This window comes from Procambarus clarkii, chromosome 6, assembly GCF_040958095.1.
Source record: "Procambarus clarkii isolate CNS0578487 chromosome 6, FALCON_Pclarkii_2.0, whole genome shotgun sequence".
NCBI lineage: Eukaryota > Metazoa > Arthropoda > Malacostraca > Decapoda > Cambaridae > Procambarus > Procambarus clarkii.
The window spans coordinates 20,099,115-20,105,114 of record NC_091155.1 but is presented as its reverse complement, the minus strand read 5'-3'; the positions used below and the strand labels follow the sequence as shown (position 1 = coordinate 20,105,114).

Here is a 6,000-nt window from a genome sequence, read left to right as displayed (position 1 = left end):
AGAGAGAGAGAGAGAGAGAGAGAGAGAGAGAGAGAGATATCCAGAGAGAGAGAGAGATCCTTGGTCTAATTCTCATAGAGAAGATGTTTAAATTTTAACTTTGCTTTCCTTATCACCAATAATACAAACAAATTGTTTGCTTCTTTTGACCATCGTTGTTTACCAAACTTGTTTAGTACAGGTATTTTTACATTCATTCCAGACATCTTTTACATACTTTATATACTTTCCTTATTTTCAGTTAAGGCTTTTAGCTCCATGTTCATCCATATAGGGTCAATATTATTCAATCTTAATGATTTACATGGAAGATAATATATCATTTATTAAAATAAGTATCCGGGAGTTTAGAAAGTTGTTGGGGGTAGTTGGTCGTGGCCTAGTAAGGGGAGGCTCGATAAGCCTACTTCCAGGCTCCTGGGCCCCGATAACTGGAATGATCAAAGTTGTGAAATGTTACGGGTTATTCATGCCCGTGCCACCTTTTGAGTGGCTTGATCTTAATCAATCAATCTTGTGAAATGTTTTTATTTCTTTGTTGCAATTTTTCTCACTACTAAAGCTGACTGCTAGGAATTTCAATATGGCGGCCAAATGAAGTGATCCAAGAATTAATGTGGCGGAGGTATACGCCTCAATGTATCTCTGTGGTGACATGACTCTTTTACGCCTTTTGGACAGTCGTGAAGGATTCATGAATGTGGTGTCTATATGGATCCTCAACGTCGTCTGTACTTCTTGAGCTGTATGTCTGAATATCTCATGGCATCTATGAATTCCGTGTGGTGTTTATAGACCTGGGGCCAGATTCACAACAAAGCAGTTACGCAAGTACTTACGAACGTGTACATCTTTTCTCAATCTTTGACGGCTTTGGTTACATTTATTAAAGAGTTTACAAGCATGGAAACTTGCCAATCAACTGTTGTTATTGTTATAAACAGCCTCCTGGTGCTTCGGAGCTCATTAACTGTTTAATAATTGTAAACAAAGCCGCCAAAGATTGAGAAAAGATGCACAGGTTCGTAAGTGTTTGCGTAACTGCTTTGTGAATCTGACCCCAATGCCTCGTCTTTGAATCCTAAGTGGTGTCTTGCGATTTTCTATAACGTCTATGACACCTTTGATCCTCTTCTGTGAATGTTTTGCAATATATTTATTTCCTTAGTTGCATCTCTGATTCCTCAGTTGCATCAGTGAATCCTTTGTGGCACATATATATGAATCCTTTGTGGCAACTATGAATGCTTTGTGGCATCTCTGACTCCTATCACTCCCGCTTCGTAAGTTTTCTCATTTGTGGGATTCGAACCCTTGTGGAGGAGGGTCATGGAGGCCTCGGGGAAGTTTACAACCTCGGGGGAAGAGACGAGGCATGTGTTCTCGGCTCGCCTGGCTATAATATATATATACGAGCTATTTGTTGTGTTGTTAATGGTTGTGTGTGTGTGGTGGCTGTGGAGGAGGGGGGGGAGGTAGGTGGTGGTTGTGGGTGGTAGTTGTGGGGTGGAGGTAGATGGTTATGAGTTTGCAAATTGGTTACTACGTGACAGAAGAATATGTAGTTACTTGGATCATAGCAGGAATATGAATAGTGGTTAGTGAGTATTTCACTCTCTCTCCATGTCCACTTCTCATCACCCTCTTCCTCTTTCTCTCTCTTCCTCTCCCTTTCTCTTCCCCTATACCCTTACCTCTCTCCCTCTCTGCCTCTCCCTCCCCCCTTTTATACACCTGGCGTCCCATTTCGTCTCTCCCATCTCCCACAACACTATAATTACCCCCCCCCCCCTCACCATCACTCCAAACTTTCCAAGCTACCGAGAGAGTTTCATTTCGACAGACCTAATGACCTAATCGCCAATTACAGCCTTGTTAAGGGTGCTTTTCGTTTCTCCTTTGCGTGCCCTTAAAAACTTGTTGCTTGTTATCGTTTCGCTGTGATCCCGTTCCTCCTTCTGCCTCCTCCCTATTTTTCCTGTGCGTGTTGACTTAGATCTGGAGCAGAGAAACTTGCTAAACGATGTTGTTGCTGTTCCCCGCGAAGCGAGATTCGAGTGAATATCGATTTTGAATCACATTCATTCATTCACTCATAATCAGTGAGCTTCACCAGCTTCACTTTCAATGCTTGAAGTTCCCCATTACTAGCAACATTGCACTGAGTCTAGGGAAGGTTATCTTGAGATGATTTCGGGGGCTTAGGGTCCCCGCAGCCCGGTCCTCGACCAGGCCTCCTTTTTCGTTACACATCCCCCAGGAAGCAGCCCGTAGCAGCTGTCTAACTCCCAGGTACCTATTTACTGCTAGGTGAACAGGGGGGCACCCGTGTCCTGTGTCTATGGGGATGTGGCTATGTTTTGGAGGTTACGTATTTAGCTTTGTTGGAGCTCTCATATTTTTTTTGTTTAGACGTGTGTGTGTGTGTGTGTGTGTGTGTGTGTGTGTGTGTGTGTGTGTGTGTGTGTGTGTGTGTGTGTGTGTGTGTGTGTGTGTGTGTGTGTGTGTGTGTGTGTGTTTACTAGTTGTGTTTTTACGGGGGTTGAGCTTTGCTCTTTCGGCCCGCCTCTCAACTGTCAATCAACTGTTTACTAACTACCTTTTTTTTTCCACACCACACACACACACACACCCCAGGAAGCAGCTCGTGACAGCTGACTAACTCCCAGGTACCTATTTACTGCTAGGTAACAGGGGCACTTAGGGTGAAAGAAACTTTGCCCATTTGTTTCTGCCTCGTGCGGAAATCGAACCCGCGCTACAGAATTACGAGTCCTGCGCGCTATCCACCAGGCTACGAGGCCCTATGTGTGTGTGTGTGTGTGTGTGTGTGTGTGTGTGTGTGTCTTAGAGAGACTCCAGAACAGTCATAATAATTTATTTGAATCTACTTTCCTGTTTCTTTTTTGTTTCCTGTCTCTTTGCACAGTTCTTCTTTACCTCTCCTTCTCTGTTATATATATTATGCTTTCATTCTTTCTCTCTCTCTCCTTCTTTCTTTTCATCTTACCATCTTCACAGTCCCTGTTCATTCCCTTTTTACTCCGTCTTGTCCATCTCCCAGTAACTAGATACATTGGGTTGGCAACCTCTAAGAGTAAGTTCGTCTTTCTCTTTCTCGTCGAGTTATTGGATTACTGGATTATCCCTGGATTATCCCCGGATTATCGCATGATCAGACAACCTTTGAACGAATTACTCCGGAATTCTTATTTGTACTGCATCCCGCGCCGGAATAATTGTGTTACAGAAAGCTTATAAGTGGATTCTCTCGTGTTCAATCTTCTTAGTGATTATTGAATAATTGGATTGTAAGATTGATAATCAAATTATCAAGAATTCTTCAGGTGGTTATAAAGGAATTTGTATGTGTACATTTGTTTTGGTTTAAGCAAATGGTTTGTTGACTAGATCGCACACTAGAAGGTGAAGGGACGACGACGATTCGGTCCATCCTGGATTATTCTCAAGTGAATCGACTTGAGAATGGTCCAGGACGGACCGAAACGTTGTCGTCCCTTCACCTTCTAGTGTGTGGTCTGGTCAACTTACTTTAGCCACGTTATTGTTGATAGCTGTAAAGAAATCTACAAGTTCAAGTATGTTTATTGAGACAAGAAAGAAATACATCTCAAAGGGATAGAGCAGCTTAGGCTATTTCTACCCCTCCTAGAATGTAGCCCGAACAGGGACTCGAACCCTGGACCCTTAGGTTAAAAGCCTAATGCTCTACCGACTGAGCTATCCGGGCGCTCATCGACAAGTTAATAGCTGTAATCCTACATTACCTCATTAGAAACCTGTCTCTAGAAACATCTGTTTAAGGATATTATGATGAAATTGTTGTTACAAATACGCCTTATTTAATGTTATGTTATCGTCATATTAAGTCCAGGGAGAAAATGGAACCAGTTTTGTACCAGTCTTTATGTGGGTGGATTGGTTCTTGATTTTACCAGTATTTGCGGTATGAGAAAACATGTTCCAAATGTCAGTCATTCGATGAATGAATGACAGCTCATGGAGTGATGGTCAGGAGAATGGTCCGTAGATAAACATGAGTGTGAAGATGGCTTTGCTGGGGTAGACATAAGACTCCTTGAGGTCACTGAAATGTCTGACTTTATTCCCATTATGTCTAGTTCACCTATTTCTCAAAATAGGTGAACTAGAACCTCTCTCATTCTGTCCGCCTGTTTCCCCTCTCTCTTTCTCTCTTTCTCTCTGTCTCTGTATGCCTGAGTCTCTCTCTCTTTCTCTCTCTCTCTCTCTCTCTCTCTCTCTCTCTCTCTCTCTCTCTCTCTCTCTCTCTCTCTCTCTCTCTCTCTCTCTCTCTCTCTCTCACTTATCTTATAGTTATAATAATATTAAATAATCAATGAATAAATAGATGATCTGGCAATCTTTTAAGTAATTATTGTACGATGGGATTTTTTTTAATATTTAATTCGTAATTATCAATAATTATATTTAGTGAATTGCTTTATCTGACATCTTAATTAACTCCTGTAATTTTTAGAACGCCTGTTTTTCACGATTTATTTAATATTCACACGACATGAACATGTAATTTAATATGTAATTTGGCATTTTCGAGAGCACTAAATTTAATTACATATACTTTTTATGCCTTTTGCCTTCTGTTTTACATAATGGTCATGATGAAATGATACATACTTATTATTTAATTAATTTATTTAAATTGCTCACAATTGGTTTAAAGGTAATTATTAACTCTTTGTATAATGCTATTACAGTCTAATGAAGCTGATTTAGATAATTAAATAACATCTAATCGACAGGACGAATATATAATGTATTCAGTCACTGTTCTACTTGACTGTGTGATGCTCATATTAGCCGTCGACGATTTTAAGATCAAAGGCTGTGAACACTTGTAGAAGATTAAGGCAGCGTCTGGGATGCTCTCGAACGCAGGTTCGAATCCTCGTCACGGCCCTTGTGGATTTGTTCACTTGTAGAAGAGCTTGTTTGTTACACAGAGATAAATCACACTAACGTGATGCATCAATGAGAACATCCGTAGGATCCGTAGTAGCTGAGATGAGAATAAATTCCCCAGGCACGCTCCTGGGGTATTCATACGCATGCGTTCGAATCCTCATCACGGCTCCTATGGATTTGATCATGTTTGTTTATAACCCCAACAGCACACGTGACAGGGTTTGGGGGTCGACGTGTCGCCCCCTGCTGGACCATTAGGTTTTTATTTCTGTGTGTGTTTTAATGTACTTATGTTAGCTCTCTTTTCATGTTTTAATTCTCGTCTCTCTCTCTCTCTCTCTCTCTCTCTCTCTCTCTCTCTCTCTCTCTCTCTCTCTCTCTCTCTCTCTCTCTCATTGCCTGACTCAATATTTTTTTATCTTTTATATGATATTAAATTTAATTATTCACCAATGAAATAGAGTTATTTATTTTGTGTTTCATGTTGGATATGCATATTCATGCACGCTCACTCAAATACATTCATGCATACTCACACACACACACACACACACACACACACACACACACACACACACACACACACACACACACACACACACACACACACACACACACAGCACTCCTTTCCAAGATCCAAGAGATCGGTATCCAAGAGCCAATGCTCGATCCTGCAAGCACAAATAAGTGAGTACACACACAAACACACACACACACACACACACACACACACACACACACACACACACACACACACACACACACACACACACACACACACAGCAGTACCACAGACAAGTGTGGTGGTGACAGAGGGTCCACAGAATGATCCTTCAACACAACGAAGGCTTGCACCTTCATTCTGTAATATTGAGCCCACACCAGGCGCAGCTCCCATTCCATCCCAGCGCCAGGTTTTTAGGGCTTTTCCACCGATATGTCTCGTCAGAATGCAACGCCAGACGCAGTTTCGCCAGACACCACTGGTTCACTTACTTGTTTTGATGAAATCGTCTCAGACAACCCCCTTCCCCC

General features: G+C 41.8%; 1 non-coding gene across 1 annotated transcript; it reads right to left on the bottom strand.

Annotated features, from left to right (window-relative positions):
* Positions 1-3,678: 3,678 nt before the first annotated feature.
* Positions 3,679-3,751, bottom strand: TRNAK-UUU (transfer RNA lysine (anticodon UUU)). Its single transcript has one exon. It is a non-coding gene; the product is annotated as a tRNA-Lys (tRNA).
* Between the last annotated feature and the right edge of the window lie 2,249 nt (positions 3,752-6,000).